The following is a 17,885-nucleotide window of genomic DNA, read 5'->3' on the forward strand; positions in this document are numbered from 1 at the left end:
CGCCTACTACACCAAACCCAAAGACAAGCCAGGGATAGTCTTACCAATAATAAAGAAACAAACAAAAAGAGAGAGAATAAGAAGTTGGTCTCGATTCAAGAGACCTGGCCTGAAGCCAGCAAGGTAAACTCAATTCTTAGGGGGCCAAGGCAGAGAAGGCCACCACGTTAGAGAAGCCAGTCGTTTTTCTTTTTTGTAAAGCTGGAAACCTGAGTCTAGATGTCAAGTCTCCCAATTTTTAAACTTTAACCAGCAGTGGATCAATCCCATTATTTTGTAGGTAGGAAAACTGATGCCCAGAGCAACTGAGTGACTTGCCCACAGTCATACAGCTTTGCACGCCGCAGAGGGGAGATCAGAGTCCAGATCTCAGTTCCTTGACCTGCACTGTCTCCAGGACGCCAGGTAGGATCAATGCGTGGGCTTGTTCATCAGCTCCCTCCCTGCAAAGTTGACACTGACACCTTTCGAGGTGTCTTGAAAGGAATCGATTGTCCTGCTGGTCAAGAACTTTTGTTTTTAATTTTCTCAGAACACCACAAAAGATCACCCTGTTTCCCCACTGATTTTGCCTCCAGATACTTTACAGCGAAAGGGGCCATATGCCCCCATAGCGGTGGACTCCGGCAGCTGGCACACTGGGCTGAATTCCCCAAAATGACGGCGCGGTTGACGTGACCTCCCCCGAAGATGTCTAAGGAATGACGGTGAGCCAGTTCCAAGGGAGTGTTTGGAATTAAACACCAAGCGTGAATGGGTTTCCAGGGAGGATTTAGGCGGCTGAGGTCACGAGCAGGTTGTGACAGGGTGTGAGACAGCTTAGTTCAGAAAAATACACACACACCCCAGCGCTTGCTGGACTCTGCCCACCCCCCCACCCCCCCGTCTTTGGGAAAAAGACAAAAACAAATGCTTCTTTCAAGTGCCCTCCTGGGCTCAGCTCAGGCTGACATATATACACTCTAGCTCCTGAACGAGGGAGCCCAAAGCGGTCCCATCCTCCTAGTACTTGCTAAGAACCTAACTGCGGTCACAGATGCCTTCAACAAGACACAGAACTCAGCCTGCACCCAAGGGAACCAGCCAAGCTGGAGAAAGTTCTGTGACAGGTAAGGAGACACGGGATACCGGAGATGTCACTGGCATTTGGCAAGGAGCTAAGGCAAAACCAGAACACTGATGAATGCATTCAAAACATCACCTATTTATACCCCAAAACCGAGAGGGAAAGAGAATGAAAGCCTAGAGGGGTAAATTCATGCTCTTAGGTAACGTATGATTATACGCAAAATCAATTGTACAAATATGCATGATAGGTTATTTAGATGTTGACCCTGTCTTCCCACAGGCCACGGTCAAAAGAGGGAGAGATCTTTTGGTGAGTTCTACCACTCACTGAAGCCCTCGGGAGTACAGTTCGTCTTTAAGCACACCAGGGCTCACAAGAGGAAAAGGCAAGTAAGGCCCTATTTCTTAGGGTCATGCCCTCAAGGTCACAGCTTCGATGCCTACCTAGTCCCAGCCCCAAAGCGCACACCCCACACACTCTGACAAAGAATAACTCATATTTTCTATTCAAAGCTCAAGCACAGAGTAAAGGCGGCTGATTTGCATCAAAGGTCTATCCGTTCCCTACAGAGATAAAGGAGCAAGCCAGACCCCATCCTTCACATAGGTGTCCATAGCTTCTTTTTATTTAAAAAAAAAAAATTATGTCTTTTTTTATACTTGAGAGAGAGAGAGAGAATGAGCGTGGGAGGGGCAGAAAGACTGAGACAGAATCTGAAACAGGCTCCAGGCTCCAAGCTGTCGGCACAGAACCTGATTCGGGGCTCGAACTCACGAATCGTGAGACCGTGACCTGAGCAGAAGTCGGACCTGAGCCACCCAGGCACCCCTAAATTTCTGACAAAGAACTCACTTCACTGGCTTGCTTTCCAGAGGCTGACAGAGCTGGATGAATCTGGCTGTCAGTCTGCCTCTCAATGAAGCACGTATATAATAACATCATTCATTATCCTGCTGCAGAAATGTATTATTTTTTAAAGGTGGGGTGGAAGAGAACGCCGTCTCCACATTTAAAGAATATTTTTTAAAAAGCCTCCAAAACCCCAGAATATGTTAGAACTAGAACTATCATGGATTAAAAAAAAAAGTCAGCTTAAATTTAATAGACCGTTTAAATTCCTGGTTGATGGTAATTAGACAGCAAGCAGTATTTCTTTAAACGCTGAGAGACAGAACTTAATCCAATTTAGGTAATCACTAACCTTTGCTGGTTTTTTCCTCCCTCTCTTTCCTCTAAATGGAATCCAAGGATTGATCTACAAAGACCATAAACTGGCAAAGCATAAGAAAAGAATTTTTAAGGCAGATTGGGTGACTATTAGCACAAAGGGCCAAGTCCAATTAAAATGGAAACAGGTCGTACAAGCTCCCTAATTTACACTGCCTCCAAGCTAGGGCTCCTCACCGGGCAGCATCATAGCAAAAGGTGCGCTGAGGGAGGTGGGAATCCTCCCTCTGGGGACCTCGTGTGGTATGTCAGTTTCCAGGTCTTGCTTTACAGTGTGACAGCCATCCGCTGCCAGACCAATGCTACTAATTCTTTCTATTCAAAGTATCTGCAGGGCCTCTCTCCTTCTTCCATGGAATAACTACTGTCGGAATGATCCAGACTGTCCCTTCAGTTCCTCCACTGGTCACCCACCACCTAACCCCTCATTTTAGAGCCTCCATACTGCTCTTGTATCCACTTCTGATCCAGAAACTTCCATGTGAACTGCTAGGACTTTCTTGAGTACTTGGCAGCCTGGATTCGTCACAGAAGGCCTTCAAGGATAAATCACAAAACCTGCTGCAGAGGACAAGCGGCTTCAGTTAATGGCTGTGTCACATCAGGAAAGTAATTAACCTCTCTGAGCCTCTATTTTCGCATCTTAACATAGAGAAAAGAATATTCACCTGCTTATGTTGCTGGGAGGCTCAAATGGCATTACCATGGTTGTACTCGGCTCATAATAGTTGCCCAGTACATAAGTTGGCTTGTTTGTTTTAACTGAAGAAGTTTGCAAGTAAACCTTGGATCCCCAGTCAGAGACAAAATGTTAATTAACTCAAGTTCACCTCTGATGTCTCATCACTGCTTTGTATCATTTACATCCTCAACCTCCTTCTTGGTTCCAAAGTGGAATCTTCCCTTGGAAAACCTTGCTTTCTGCTTATCAGGATATCACTCTCTCTGTTCTCAAATTCCTAACACACAAAATCCACCAACTATTGTATTCTCAAACTTCAGCAATTGAGATATTCACACGACAAAGATACTTTCAGTCAGCATTACTTTTAACACGTGCATATAGAGAGGCAGTTCTAGAGAACAAACTTTAAATGGCAAACATTAAACACAGCAGGGGTCTTTGAGGGGCCCACATTCTATTTCTCTAATCAATTCTGTATTGGTCTAGCTCTGCAAAAACAAGTAAAAGGAAAAAGTGAATTCAGTTCAATCTGCAATTCAAGAAAGATTTCAGCATACTTGATCCTGTACAAGGGCACTACAGAAGGAGTGACCACAGGAAATAATTAGGATAGAGAAATAATTAAGAAACCCACAAACCCCTAACAATTCAATTTTCCACAGGTAAATGGTTTAATTGTTGCACACACACTGTCAGTGAACACGCTGAAGTTATGACACTTGGGTCCGGACTACCAGCCTGAAATTGTCAATAGCAGTGTAACAGTCTTCAAAATACATGATCAGGATTCTTTTTTCTTCAATACTTGAGCCATTCTGTGATATTATGCAATGCAGAGAAAAAATAAGAAAGAAGCCACCAAGTTATTCAATCTTATGTAAGTTGATCTAATTAACAACTGAGGAACTGAAGGGAAAGACATCTCGAATACTGGCTGCCACTATAGGCCTGGAATGGCAGACCCAGAACCCATCCTAAGCTCCACCCCTGCATGTGTGTGACTTTGAACAAACTGCCCAAGTTCTCTAATCCTCGGTAGGCTCATCATTATAGTCATGGAGATATAATGGTACCTACCTCATCACTGTTTGGGTGCAGATTATATACCATTATTAATGTCTCTTAGGGCCAAGTTTAAGACATAATAAGAATTCAAAAGGTGTTTGTCCTCTTCCTCCTTTCTTTAAAAAAAAAAAAAAGGAACATTTGTGTAATGTTCAAATAACAGCCATTATTGAAATCTCACCCACTGAAATAAATATATATGTGTGAACCTCTGGATGGGAACAAAATGAGTTCTTGCTAAAGAAACAGGGTAGCCTGAACTCACCCCCAGAGAAATAAACCAGTTAGACTAGCTCATTTCTAACGCCTTTCTTTTTTTACACTATTCATGGTTCTGGATGTTAGAAGCATCAATAAAACCCCAAAAGGGCAATGGCTAGGGTTGGAAACACTAAAGATGATTTTGTGGATTGATCAAGCATTGTTTCCTTTGTCTGCTAGATTCCTACAGAAAAGACTCTGAACAGCACCCTTAGCGGGTTAGGAGGGTGCCCCACTGCAACCAGAGAAAACGACCAGCCAGGTTCCACGGAGAGGGCGGCCCCACCGCCCCTTTCTCAGTCGTACAGTGAACCTCACCAGGGGCTAAATTCAAAGCGGGGCTAAATTAGCTTCTGCAAGCTCCATTTCCCCTCCTGACCCCCTTGCTGCTTCATGGTGTCAAGAACGGCCTTCCACCAGAGAGCAATTTTCCAGAGCGCAGCCCCGGGAAATTCTGCAGCGTGTAGGCCCAGGAAATGTCACAACAGCAAGCCACGGTGGTCAGGATCACCACAGGGAAATCAAAAAGGCAGTATTCGAGGCTTGATCAGCGAGCACCCTTTGAGGGGAAGCGGGGCAGTGTGGACTGTCGGCGTCCGTGACTGCTCTGCGCCTTCCCAAGGGCCATTTGAATTTGCACGCATCGTGCGGGCGACGGGTCCGGAACCCCGTCCCAGGAGGGATGCCCGGAGACGCCCGCCCAGAGCGTTTTCCAGGCGGGGCTCCGGAGCAAACGCGCCTCTGAGCTGCCGCGCGCGAGCCTCCCGTCTTGCGCGGCGCATCGCAGTAATTGAAACCTTACACACCACAGGGCTGCAGCGGCGTCTATAAATACTCACCGCCTTACTGCTGACACACAAAACGCGGGCTCCCGGCACTGCGGAGGAAGAGGCGGCGGCATGTGACCGAGGCCAGCGGCTGGCTGCAACCAGGGAAAAACCCTGCTGCCAACCAGGGAGGCACCCCAAACCGATTCCTGAAGCACAGCCTGATCCGACCCGGGGCGCCCGGGAACAGGGGCAGAGGGCGGCGAGGGAGGGTCGCGGCCCCGAGGGCCCGGGCTGCAGAGCGCCCCCCTGCGCGCAGTGGGCACCCCGCGTGCGCACAGTAGGCGCGCAGAGGAAAGCCTCTGCGAACGGAGGGCGGGCTGGAAAGCCGGCGCGGAGCCGGGGTGTCGCCCGCCCTAGCCGGGTGTCCCGCGGGCGGCGCCCCGGCCCCCTCCCCCCCCCCCGCGCCCGCCCCAGCCGGCGGAGCCCAGTGGCGCGCGGGACAAAGCGGCTGCCCTCCCTCCCACGCCTGCTTCTGCAAAAGGGGGACCGCAGGGAAAGATGGGCTGTTTCGGGGCTCTCAAGCGCCCGCGCTCCAGCCCCCGCGCTCCAGCCGGGGCAGCTCTTTAGATTTGCCCCCTCGCGTCGCGGGAGAACGAGAGAGGCAAACAAGCAACTTTCTTTTTCGATCTCCCGGCCCAGCCTGGGTCCCGCGGTCGGCCGCATGCCCCCCCCCCCACTCGCCCCCCATCCCTCGCTAAGCCGCAGGCGCGGGGCACCGCTTGCCCCCGCCCCAACTCCGGGGTTGCCAGTCCCGGCCTCTACGTCCGCCTGCCGCGTGGGATCGGAGGATCCTTAACCACACTGGGGTCCCCATCCGGTTGCCCCCAAATATGACGCTCTCCCCAAGCCTCCCCCCCCCACCTCCCCACCGGTGCCCCGCCAGTCTGTGACCGTAGTCCACGGCGACTGCGTTCGCAATCCTGTGCGGTCGCTCCAGCCGACAACTCCAGCCCCTCCCGGGGACTTCCCCACTCACCCCCTTGGGGTCCCGGGGCTGAATCACCTCGAGTCGCACACACCCGCAGCTCGCCTCTGCGCGCCCAGGACAGTTTCCGGTGTTCCCGAGAAAGTTTTCTCACCAGAGGGCAACGAGGGACTTGGATGGCTCTCCCGCCGCGCTCTGCCCAGCTCTCCCTCCTCCCTCCCTGCGCAGCGCGGGCCTCCGCGGGGTCCGGTCCGGCCTCCGGTTCCCCAGCGCGGGTCCACAAACGCCGCGGCCGCGGAGCTCCCCGAGCCGGGCGGGTGACACGTTTCCCTCCTCTCTCCTCTCAAGGCCGCCTCCTCCCCCTACTTCGTCTTCTCCTCCTCCTCCTCCTCCTCCTCCTCCCACTTTTCCTGTCCTGTGCTCATCGCTTTAGTTTTTCTCCTGCGGCCCCCACCCCACCTCACCCCACCTCACCCCTCCTCAACCCCTCCCACTCCTCCCCTGCCGCGACTCGCACTCTGCTGGGGAGGGGAGCGAGGGGGAGGGGGCGCCTGCACTTTCATCCAGATCAACAATTTCAGGAAATCCAACTCTTAACTTGAAAAGCAAGGGAGGATGCAACAGGTCAAGGGAGCTCCCACAAGACGACACCCCCCCCAACCAAGGGATCTCCGCCGCGGCCCCCCACCCTGGGAAACTTTACCCAGAAGCCAAGGGGTGATTCTAAGGCTCACTAGAGTCCCAGAGACCAGGGACTTTTGTTGTTTCAAGGAACAGTCCCCAGGCCGATTCCAGGAACAGTTGTGTTAACTGTATTAATGAAAATATAATTCCGGTGAAGTCTCCCTCAGATTTGCAAAACCCTTTTAAAGCTCCCAAATTCTCCCTCCAGCTGCAGGTTTAGAGAGTTGGAGGGTCCCTCAGAGTTTGAAACAACAGAAAGCCAGCCAAACTCAAAATTAAAAACCACTAAAATTATTTTCAAAAAAAAATTTTTTTTTTTTTTTGCAGGTGGCAAGAATTTGAGGCAGCTGTTTTCAGGACTCACTGGCTTGTATAATTTCACCCTACGGTTGAGCAGGAAATACTTTTAAAATGCTGCCCGCTCAAACATCACACTTAGGCTTAGAAACCACAGTGACATTTGCTGAAGAAAAGATGCGTGTGTCTTTTTATGTCAAAACTGAGAAAAAAAATAAGTGTTTATTTTGGTCACTGTGACCTTTAAAAACTTATGATTCAGGAAGGGTTGCTGATCAGGGTGTGCCCAGGGGAAGGGGTTTGACGAAGCCCCCTGAGCCTCACTTGTCCAATATTAAAGCATTCTCAATACAAGCCCCAAGGTGATGAAATCTCAGCCCAGAAAGCACACGCAAGGGAAGAACCAGGCTCCAGGCACGTGCCTGGGAAAGAAAACTTGAGGGCCAGTGACTTGGGACACCTTCAGGGCTGCTGTGCTGAGGTCTTAATAACCGAAGCCTAGAGCCAGAAGGTCAAAGTTTGTATCCTACCTCCTGCTGTAATTAGGGGCAGGATATTATGCCAAGTTACCTAGATGTGCTATGCCTCAGTTTACTCCTATGAAAACGAGGAGGAAAGTAGTAGTGATCACAGGGTTGTTATGAGATGTAATAAATTCATATGGAGAAAGCACTTAGAATCTCTGCTTGGATTCAATAGATATTGAACCATTATTATTACAGTATTATCCCGCAGGTCAGGGAAGTGAAAAGGGAGCGATTTCTACCCGGCTGCAGGAAGACCTAGTTGGGAGTGTTCGTTCTACATCTCTAACTCCCTCATCCCCGTCAAGTCCTTGTTCAGTGAGGCCCATCCTATTCTGCGTCAAACTGTAACTCACCTGGTCCTCCCTCCCAGCCCCCTCGTTGGATTCTACTTTTTTCTTTTGTCCACTGCATCTATCACCTTGCAACATATTACAGAATTTACTCTTTAAAGAAAATTTCTCTCTCCTCCGCCACCTACTTCCAGGCCATAATGTCAGATCTCCAAGAACATGGATTTATTCTGTTCACCGATACCGCCCAAGATCCTAGAACCATGCCGGGCACACAGAAGGCACCCGGTAAATAGTGTATGAATGAATCCATGAATGGATTCAGTAAGCAAATTGATGTTGTGCTGATAAGATGGGTTGGGCACTGTGCAATAAGAAAAAAAAAACATAATCACTAGGCCTATCCTAGTATAAGAAACTGCCTCTGGAAGAAGTGTGCTCCCTAGTAAAGAGAAGTACCCACAGTGTAGGCAATGCCAGCTTGGTGGGGATGCCATAAAAGTATTCAAAGACTGGAAGGGAGGTTTAAAGAGGTTAAAAAGTCTTTTCTAAACTTAAGAGTTGCTAATTTTGTAACCTGAATTTTCTTAAAATGAGAAGTAGCCAACACTGGTGTAGATCAGAGCCTCTGTCTAATAACGCTTACTACCACCAATATGTTTTACTTGTTACCACCCACATTTTTACCAAAACTTCAACTAAATGCCAATGGGACATTGCCTTTTCTTTTTAAAAAAATATTCTGTAAACATTTACTTTTTTTTGAGAGAGACAGAGAACAAGAGCAAGAGAATCCCAAGCAGGCTCCACACTGTCAGTGCAGAGCCCGATGTGGGGCTCGAACTCACAAACCGTGAAACATGACCTGAGCTGAAATCAAGAGCCAGACGCTCAACCGATTGAGCCAGCCAGGTGCTCCTGGAACATTGCCTTTTCTTAACAAACAGGATTTTGCTGGGAGAAACCAATACAGATCATTCTTTGTAAACATTCATTTATGGATACTCCTTCTAAATGCACTCTATTCTGTCTTTCCCATCTCAGTAAATGGCATCACTATCCATTCCATTGCTCAAAGAAAAAAGCCTAAGCCTCACCCATGACACGTATCTTTCCTCACATGGCAAATCCATCAAAAAGTTCCATCATCCCCAATTCCATGTTTTATAAATAGAATTGCTCCAGAATGAATCCAAGCACCATCATCCCTTCTTTGGTCTACCGAGGCCACCTCCTCAAAGTGACTGCCAACCCTCACTTTTGCTTTTTTTCTAGTTCATCTACAGCCCGTCAACCAGAGGGATCTTTCTAGTGCAGAAATCGGATCATGTTACTTCCTTCCTAAAACCCTCTGATGACTTCCCACTGTGGCCAAGCTCTTACCCTGACTTACCAGCTCCTTTATGATCTGACCCAGAGCTGTTTCTTCGACCTTATCTTGTTCCCCCTCCACCTTTTTGCTATGCTTTAACCATAACGGTTTTCTTTTTGTCCTTCTTACTTGCCAAGCTTCTTCTTGACTCAAGGTCTCTGTATTGGCCATGTCTTCTGTTTGGAACATGTCTCGCTTCCTATGGATTCCTCTTTTCATCATTTACATCTCACCGTCAGAGCTGCCTGGGCTGAGAGGCCATCCCTGCTGACCACGGATTCAGAAGTTCTCTTCCCCGAAGTTACTCCAGTGCCCCATACCCTATCTTCCTCACGCACGGACCAGTCCTTGAGATGGTCTCTTTTATGTGTTCATTTGCATGTTGGCTGCTTGTTTTCTGCCCCGTGATGGTAGAGTCTTTGTCCTGCCCACTGTGGCGTCCCCAGTACTTGATACTCACAAGTGACCCTTCAGTATTTGCCAACCAACTGACTGACTTGAAACTGTGGGAAGGAATAATTAAAATCCAGATTATCCAGGAAAAATTCATGTAGGGTTGCCAGACTCTTTTCACTTTTAAGATTTGCTTATTCAAGTCATTCTTAAAATACAATCTCAAAATAAATACCAGCCCCTTTAGTGGAGGCCAGATCCTTCCCCACACCAAAAGACGAAAGACAGACTAAAACCAACATACCGGAAGCACCCCATGTTTGCCGAGGAAAGGATGAAGAAGACAAAAACAATTTTTTTGTTTGTATCATCCGACGCTCTTCGAAAAACAAACTTCAGATTCCTCCATGTTTGTGCTGTGGAAGTTAAAACGAGGACAGGGGCACCTGAGTGGCTCAGTGGGTTAGGCACCCAACTTAAACAGCTATGTTTATTTTACACCCATTGCATACTACAGATCCTCAAGGCGTTAAATACTCCGATTTTGTAAATCGAAGTGACTTTAATTATTGTTCAGAGACAGACGCAGTTAAGCTTACCGAGAGGGAGGATAGAGCAGTCAGGGAATCCCTGCCCTAGCCTATCTTTACCTCGTATATAACTTCGGACAAGTCACCTTGCCCTTTCTGAACTTGGCCTGATTAGACTTTGGGGGGTAGCAATGAGTTACGAAGATGGGTTGGGCAGCCTTGTTACCGGAACGAAGGAAAAGGAGCACAATACACCTCTGGAAGAGCGGGAACTGGAGGGTGGTTTTGATCCCAAGGCGGCCCCAAGGAGGGCCCTGCTGCTCCCTGTCTGGATGCCCACTTGCTTCCATATCTATCCTACAGCTGCCTTCACCTCAGAGGTGTTCAAGTTATACAGTTTCAAGCAAGGTTTTAAAGAAAAGGTTCTCTCGCTAGGGAGAAAAATGATTTGAACCCATGCCGTTCTATTACATCGTTTCTGCTTACTCCTGGCTCCAGCCCCTCCTATGGGCCAGCGTCCCTTCCCTAGCAGGGAAGCAGGTGAAGCAGGCTGGGGTCAGGAGAAGGTGGGAGTGGGCGTGGTTGGCAAACTGAAGACTGCATGGCCGTCTCAAGGGGGAAGCATTCCATCAGAGCCCGTTGTGGCTGTGCCGGCTACAGCATGAACAGTGCCGGGTCTTTCCGATTTTCTAGGGCAAGCTGAAAAGCCATACTTTTGCACGAGGTGTTGTGATTTTTACATATTGGTAAGTAATTTAGAAAACACCACAGGGTCGTGGTTGGGCCTTCTGTCGCCTCCACCTCCTCACCTCCACCCTGGGCAGGGAGGCTGCTTGAGATTCTCTCCCTCCCTCTTGCTCTGCCTCTCTCCCCTGCTTGGCTCGCTCTCTTTCTCTAAATATATAAACAAACAAAGAAACAAATAGGTGATAACTACTAAGGCATGATTCGAAGGCTGTTGGGAATTATCCAGCGGGGAGGGAAATTGATTTATGTCCCTACTCACAGTTTGGTGGGACAGGGTAGGAGAAGTAAATGCTCTTTTGAGCCCATTCTCCGAATATGGCACATTTAAACACATTATTTAACATCTTGTTTTTTTTCTTCACTGAATGTTTATGCTTGCAAGCTGTTTTATCTTTCCTGTGATTATGACATTGTCTTGATCTGGCTGGAAGATTTAAACATTTTTAAATGCAATACATTCATGTGTTGAGACTATGATGAAAGGGTGTCAGGGTGAACACTGTCAAAGTAAGATTTTGACACATGCAGGGAGGGTTCTCATGCCAGGACTTCTGGATTACACAACTACAAGGGACATCGGTCGCTTGAATTACAGTATGAATAGTGTCTTCTGAAGTTGTGCAAAATGGCAGACTTGACCTAAAGATTCTTCAGGCTCGCTCCTCCACCAGCCAACCACTGGTACCAGTCCATCTCCAGACTTTCTCCACTGCTGTAGGAATCTGGCTGTGCTGTGTACATCAACCCACTCACCACTGCCACATCCAAAGATGCTGACGTTGTACTGCCCGATTCACCTCTCAGAAGGCTTTTTGCATCCAGAGGCGATGGAAGTTCATAGCAAACCATGTACCCCAGTTTTTTTGTGTCACAACGTAAGATGAGCACACGCTCAATCCAGCTCTGTACCTTCAGGCAAGACTAAATGGGAAACATTCCAAATAAATATTCAGAATCGTTGTCAAAAAAAAGTTTTTTAAAATTTTCCATCATCATCGTAGTAGGCATTTGGGAATGCCTGCCCAGACCATACCGTCCTTTCTTGGAACCATCACACACCTCAGATTTTGCAGGATGGGGCAGTAGATCATCCTGCAACTTGTGACAGGTGACTGGTCTTGGGAGAGGGCGCCTGACACAAGAGCAGGTGAGGAGCACCAGCCAGAATGCTCTTTAAGAATTCAAAGACTATGCAAGATGGCGGCTGGTCTCCTGGAGCCATGTTTCTCCCAGCAGGAGTTGGCTCCATGTGCTCCTGGCTTCCTGGCAGCACCCACAAACTCATCACTACCCTCTGCCTTTACGCACTCAGGACTGGCCTCCCTATGGCCTTCACACCTTATCTCTGGCCATCAATACAAGAAGGCAGGGCTCAAGGTTACCCTTAATCCTCCAGACTGTCATCACCACATGACAGTTTCCATTCTGACCTGTCTCCTGGCCCTTCCCCATTCCTTAGAACCTTCTGTTGTGCACTCTGGAACCCACAGTCCATCATCAGCAAAATCCCCTATATCTTCAGCTTCTTTTCTGAACATTCCATTAGCTTTCATGCCCTTACTCAGTGGTTCTCAAATATTTTTGTCCCAGGACACTCTTAGAAATCACTGAGGACCCAAAGAACTTTTGTTTGTGTGGGTTATGTCAATCAATGCATACTGGGTTTGAAATTAAACATTCAAATCAACTTACTGATCTTAAAATGACTAATAAAGCCATCAAATATTCTATGAAAAATAACTATTTTTTTCAAGTCATGGGAAGAATGTCATTGTTTTACATTTCTGCAGATCTCTTTAACTTCTGACTTAATAGAAGACAGCTGGACTCTCCCATCCATTTCTGCATCCAGTCTGTGGTGTTATCATACAGCCTCTGGAAAATTCCACAGTGCACTTGTGAGAGAATGAGAGTGAAAAGGCAAATAATATTGTAATCTTACTATGAAAATGGTTTTTGACTTGTGGATCTCTGACAGGGACTCAGAGACTCCCTAGGGTTCCTTTTTTTTTTTTTTTTTTTTAATGTTTTTATTTATTTCTGAGAGAGAGAGAGCGTGAACAGGGGAGGGTCAGAGAGAGAGGGAGACACAGAATCTGAAACAGGCTCCAGGCTCTGAGTTAGCTGTCAGCACAGAGCCCAATGCGGGGCTCAAACCCACAAACTGTGAGATCATGACCTGAGCTGAAGTCGGAGGCTTAACCGACTGAGCCACCCAGGCGCCCCACTAGGATTCCTAAACTACAACTACTCTTTGAGAATCTCTGTTCTCTCTCTTTTTAAATGTTTATTTAAGAGAGCAGAGGATAGGGAAGGGCAGAGAGAGGGAAACTGAGGATCCAAACAGGCTTCAGCTGACAAGAGAAAGCCCTACACGGGCCTAGAACTCATAAACCATGAGATCAAGACCTTCACCAAATTCAGACACTAAACCTACTGAGCCACCCAGGTGCCCCAAGAATCACTGTTCTAATTGAACCCTCTGAGGACCTTCCCTCCCCCAAAATCCTCTCAAATGGTGGCAGGTTCTCTCTAACCCTCCTTCTATCAGTGGAGTGTGAGGGAGATTGCTTGTTTTCTTTGCTCATTGCACCACTTTTGAGACCCACTCCCTCCCTTTAAATCCCCATTGAACCATCAGACTAGTCTACTCACTTCCCCTCTTTGTTGTGATCATTGCAGACTCCTGGGTTATTCCCCTCTTTCCTTGATGCTTTAACTCCTGGTTCATGGCCATTGTCTTAACTAATCTTCTTGTCATAAATCCCGATGATTTCAATATTTATAGACAAAATCTTTCCAATGTCCTGGCAGCTGAGTTCCTTGACCTCTGCTCCAATGACCTCATTCTCCACCCTACCATGGCCACTCACTCTCATAGTCAGCCTTAACTTTGTCATTTCCTATTGCTACCCTCTCCCACTCTCTAGCTTTCCAGTTCACCCCTTCCAGTACCCGAACTCCCATAATCCTGCAACACCCTGAAATCTATTACTTTTCAAGGCCTGTCATGTCACTTCCCTCCTTACCCAGATTAAATTCCATTATTATATTAACTTCCTTGCATGCACCCTAGACTCCCTGGCCCCTTTCTCATTTCATTGTATTTGCTTTGCTAGGTCAGGGTTGTTGAGTCCAATTCTCTTCCTACTCGATGCCTGCATCACTTTGAACGTGGCTGGAGAAACATACAGCCATGATGCCTGATTTTACTTTAAATTCACGCTCACCATCCTCCTGGGTTCTAATGTCTCTCAGCACCCACACCAGATGACTTTAGTCTAGTCACTGTCCCACTGTCTCCAACATTCCCAAATTCTCTCATGTATCCCCACTTGCATCTGAGAACCTTTTCTCCTTCTTTCAGCAAGAGCATGGAAAGGTAATTTCCATAATACTATGGACTGAATGTTTGTATCCTCCAAACTCATATGTCAAACCCCTAGTTCCCAGTGTAATGGTATTTGGAGGTGGGCCCTTTGGGAGGTGTTTAGGGTTAGATAAGGTCATGAGGAGAGGGCAGTTAGCACCCTTATAAAAAGAGAAAGAGAGATACCCGGGTGGCCCAATCAGCTAAATGTCTGACTCTTAATTTCGGCTCAAGTCATGATCTCACAGTTAAGAGATCAAGCCCCATGTCAGGCTCCATGCTCAGTGCAGAGCCTGCTTGGAATTCTCTCTATCCCTCTCTCTCTGCTCGTCCCCTGCTCATTCTCTCTCAATTTCTCTCTCTCTCTCTCAAAATTAATAAATAAACGTTTTTAAATAAATGATAAATGAATAAAAAGAGAAAGAAACACAAGATTGTTCATCTCTCTCGGTCTCTCTCCTTGCCTCTCTCCATCTCTCTACCACGGGAAGGTCATGTGAGCTCCCAGCAAGAAGAGGGTATCTGCAAGCCGTGAAAAGGGTCCTTGCCAAGAACTAAATCTGCCAGTACCTTGACCTTGAACACCTCAGCCTCTACACCTGTGAGAAAATGACACCCATTGTTTCGGTTCCCGGTCTGGGGTACTTGGTATAGCAGCCCCTGAGCTAAGACGCATACGCTGCCATTGCCGAACCAACCCACTTGCCAGGATTCACAGCCCTATTCTGCCTCCCTCCTATTGCTGGAGATGAACCTGAGGCTAATTCCTCCACTGTGCACCAGCCCCCAGCGCCCACATTCCTCATCTGTTTGTGGGGCCTGGGGGACATCCCTCCACTCCCACCATCTTTGATTACGTAGAGCAAAACACTTGGAAAGAGTTTTCCATATTCATTGTCTTACTATTCCTTCTCTTGTTCTTTCTTTGACTCTCTCCAATCAGGCTTTCATCCTCCGCATTCTGATGAAATCACTGTCAAGGTTATCTGTGATCTCCACATCACATAGGAACTCAACAAATACTTGTGGAAGGAATGGATGAATGAGTCCTCAGATCGTGAGGACCTCACAATAGAAGAGTCACACCTACATGTGCATATGCATACACAGACGCACACACAGATAGAGAGAGGCAGGGGAGGGGTGGTAAGACTCCCTTTGACTCCAGCTTGCATGAAACCCAGCTTGTCCTTGTCCCCATGAGAGGCCCTGGCTCTTTCATTTGAGATAGTACCAGGCACGGGTAAGGCTGTCCTTTGCAACACATGTCTGGATCTAACACATGTGCTAGTATAAGCATAGCCCTGTAATCAAGAAATATTTCCTTTGGGGAACAAGAAATATTTCCTTTGGGGAAGAAGCCTCTACTTTTGGTTTAGACCTCATGGCACTATTTGGGGGCAGGTCCTTAATCCATTGGAATCCCAGTTGCAGACACAACTTGGTTTTCAGGGATTTTGTAAGGTTTAAGTGAGATTTATGAGAGTTATGTGAAATATGTGTATGGTGCTTGCCGCACTCTTGTACGATATGCTCAGTGGCTATAGAAAAGTAATGAAACATCGCATTCAACATAAAAGATCTTTGTGTATTTCTTGTCCATGATGTTTGTTTCCCTAGATAGATAATCCTGATTCCTTCATGGTAAAGACTTACATTATCTTCAACTCCCAATTTGGTTCACATATGTCTTAGCCTTTCTTTTACACTTGAATGTTTATTATATTACTACAGCGCAGATATACCCTTGTATTAAACATGCTCTTGAATGTAAGGGAGACTTCAGCTAGTGGTCCAAGAACATGGAAGCAAAATGGTAACCTTAAAACCTGACACTCATACCCTCCCCGTGTCGAGAACAGGTAAAATAAAAATAAAGGGCATAACCACATTAACATAATGGTGCTAAGACAGTAGTCTGCATTGGATATATACAAAAACAAATGGAATAAGCAAGAATGGGTTTATGCTTATTCATTCCTGTCTGTGAGGGAGGGGAGAGGAGGAGAGGGAAGGGGAGCAATGGGAAGAGAAGAAAGAAGGAGGCAGGGAGAGAAAGACAGAGAAAGAGTCCTGGCCAGGATGGTTCATCTAGGCTATGGTCACAAGAGATGTGATGAAAAACCCCTTGAGGCAATCTAGGCCACTTTCCTCAGAGTCAGAACCCAGTTCACAGCCCTATCCATGAGTTTGATGTCCTGGGTACCACGATATATCCACAAGGCACATTGCATACAAAGTAAGCTTTTTGGGATTGAGCCCTACTAATAAGATTCCCTAGAGCCTAATGTATAAACTAAGATACTAGTTAATCCATAATCAGTAATATTGGTTTCTAGGACTCTGCCTAGGATCACGTTGATAAATAATCTCTTTAGGTGAAAGAGTCAGCATTAATAGGAAATTTGTTCATTTTCCATTTTAATGTAAATATTCCTTTGCAAGATGGAATCCCCACTATACCCTAAGCATTGCATATACTTTTCTCCTCCTCTTCCTCTTCCTCCTCCTCTGCCTTTTTCCCTCCTCCTTCTCCTTCTCCTCCTCCTCCATCTTCTCTCTCTCTCTCTCTCTCTCTCAGACACACACACACACACACACACACACACACACACACACAGGAAGACACAAATGCAGAATCAACAATAACAGCGATTACAATCAACATTAATATTGATTGCAGATGTATGTTCTGCTGATCCTATGCCAGGTGCTTTCAATGCAGTATCTCACTCCTCAAGCAACACCATGACATGAGTACTATTATTATTCCCATTTTACAGATGAGGAAATCAAGGCTCACATGAATGGTTTAGTCCTGTCTCAAAGTCACACGCTTGTCAGGAATAAAAATAACCACAAGGTTTTATTTCCCATTGTAAGCGCTTCCCTCCCCTTAGTCAACTTGACCTCCCAGCTCGGGGAGAGGAAGTTGCATAGCTGTTTGGGGAAGATAAATATTCTCATCCAAACCACCAACTGCAGGGAGGTTTTCTGCTGGACATAGGAAGTAAGGAGAACTCTGCAGTGGCAGAAAGTGACGGAGCAAGGATGCCCTGTCCCCTAGGACAACGGTACCTCGCAGTGCTTGAGCAGCTCCTTCAGTCAAGGTCAGCCAAGCCAGCAAGTGGATGGGCACCCGTCAAGAAGAACTCTCCGTTCATTCTCAAGCATTAAATGAGCCAGTTCTGGTCTGACAGGAGCGCAGACCGGCTCATGAGATCTCGTGGATGGGGGTTTCTTGGGCTGTTTTCTGAGGAAGGGCAATACCACAAGATATAGCTATTGTTACCGGAGAAAGGTTCCTTGACCAAACCATCTTGGGAAGTGCTGCATACGGTAGCATAACATGCGTCAGTGTATGGAGAACTTGCCGGTGGTCTGCAGGAAAGGAATTCAATCCTTTCATTCCTTTTTCATTTCCTATCAACAGTCTGAGGATATGGAGTTCCACAGAACACAACCAGGGAAATGCTGTCCTAGACGGAAGGATTGCACGCCGGTCGAATTTGCTTTGAAAAGGGCCCAGGACTAAATAAGATCAAGGGGAGATCTTAATTGAGTCTACTCAGTAGACTCTGCTTTCTGATTTTTAATTTCTTGGATGGCTAAT

The 17,885-nt window shown here is 47.1% G+C and overlaps 1 protein-coding gene across 6 annotated transcripts in view; it reads right to left on the minus strand.

Moving 5' to 3' along the window:
• PRR5L (proline rich 5 like) overlaps positions 1–17,885 on the minus strand; it is a 151,665-nt gene that overhangs the window by 68,351 nt on the left and 65,429 nt on the right. Inside the window, exon 1 of one of the 6 annotated variants that reach the window (XM_039233338.1) lies at positions 6,217–6,370. The exons of 2 other annotated variants lie outside the window; for them this stretch is intronic. The gene's annotated coding sequence lies outside the window, so the exon portion shown is untranslated. Of the gene's footprint in view, positions 1–5,146; positions 5,330–6,113; positions 6,371–17,885 lie in introns of those variants that run through there. 3 more of the 6 variants (XM_039233339.1, XM_039233340.1, XM_039233341.1) reach the window with 3 other exon arrangements.

This window comes from Hyaena hyaena, unplaced genomic scaffold (genome assembly GCF_003009895.1).
Source record: "Hyaena hyaena isolate Hyena2069 unplaced genomic scaffold, ASM300989v1 scaffold_74, whole genome shotgun sequence".
Lineage (NCBI taxonomy): Eukaryota > Metazoa > Chordata > Mammalia > Carnivora > Hyaenidae > Hyaena > Hyaena hyaena.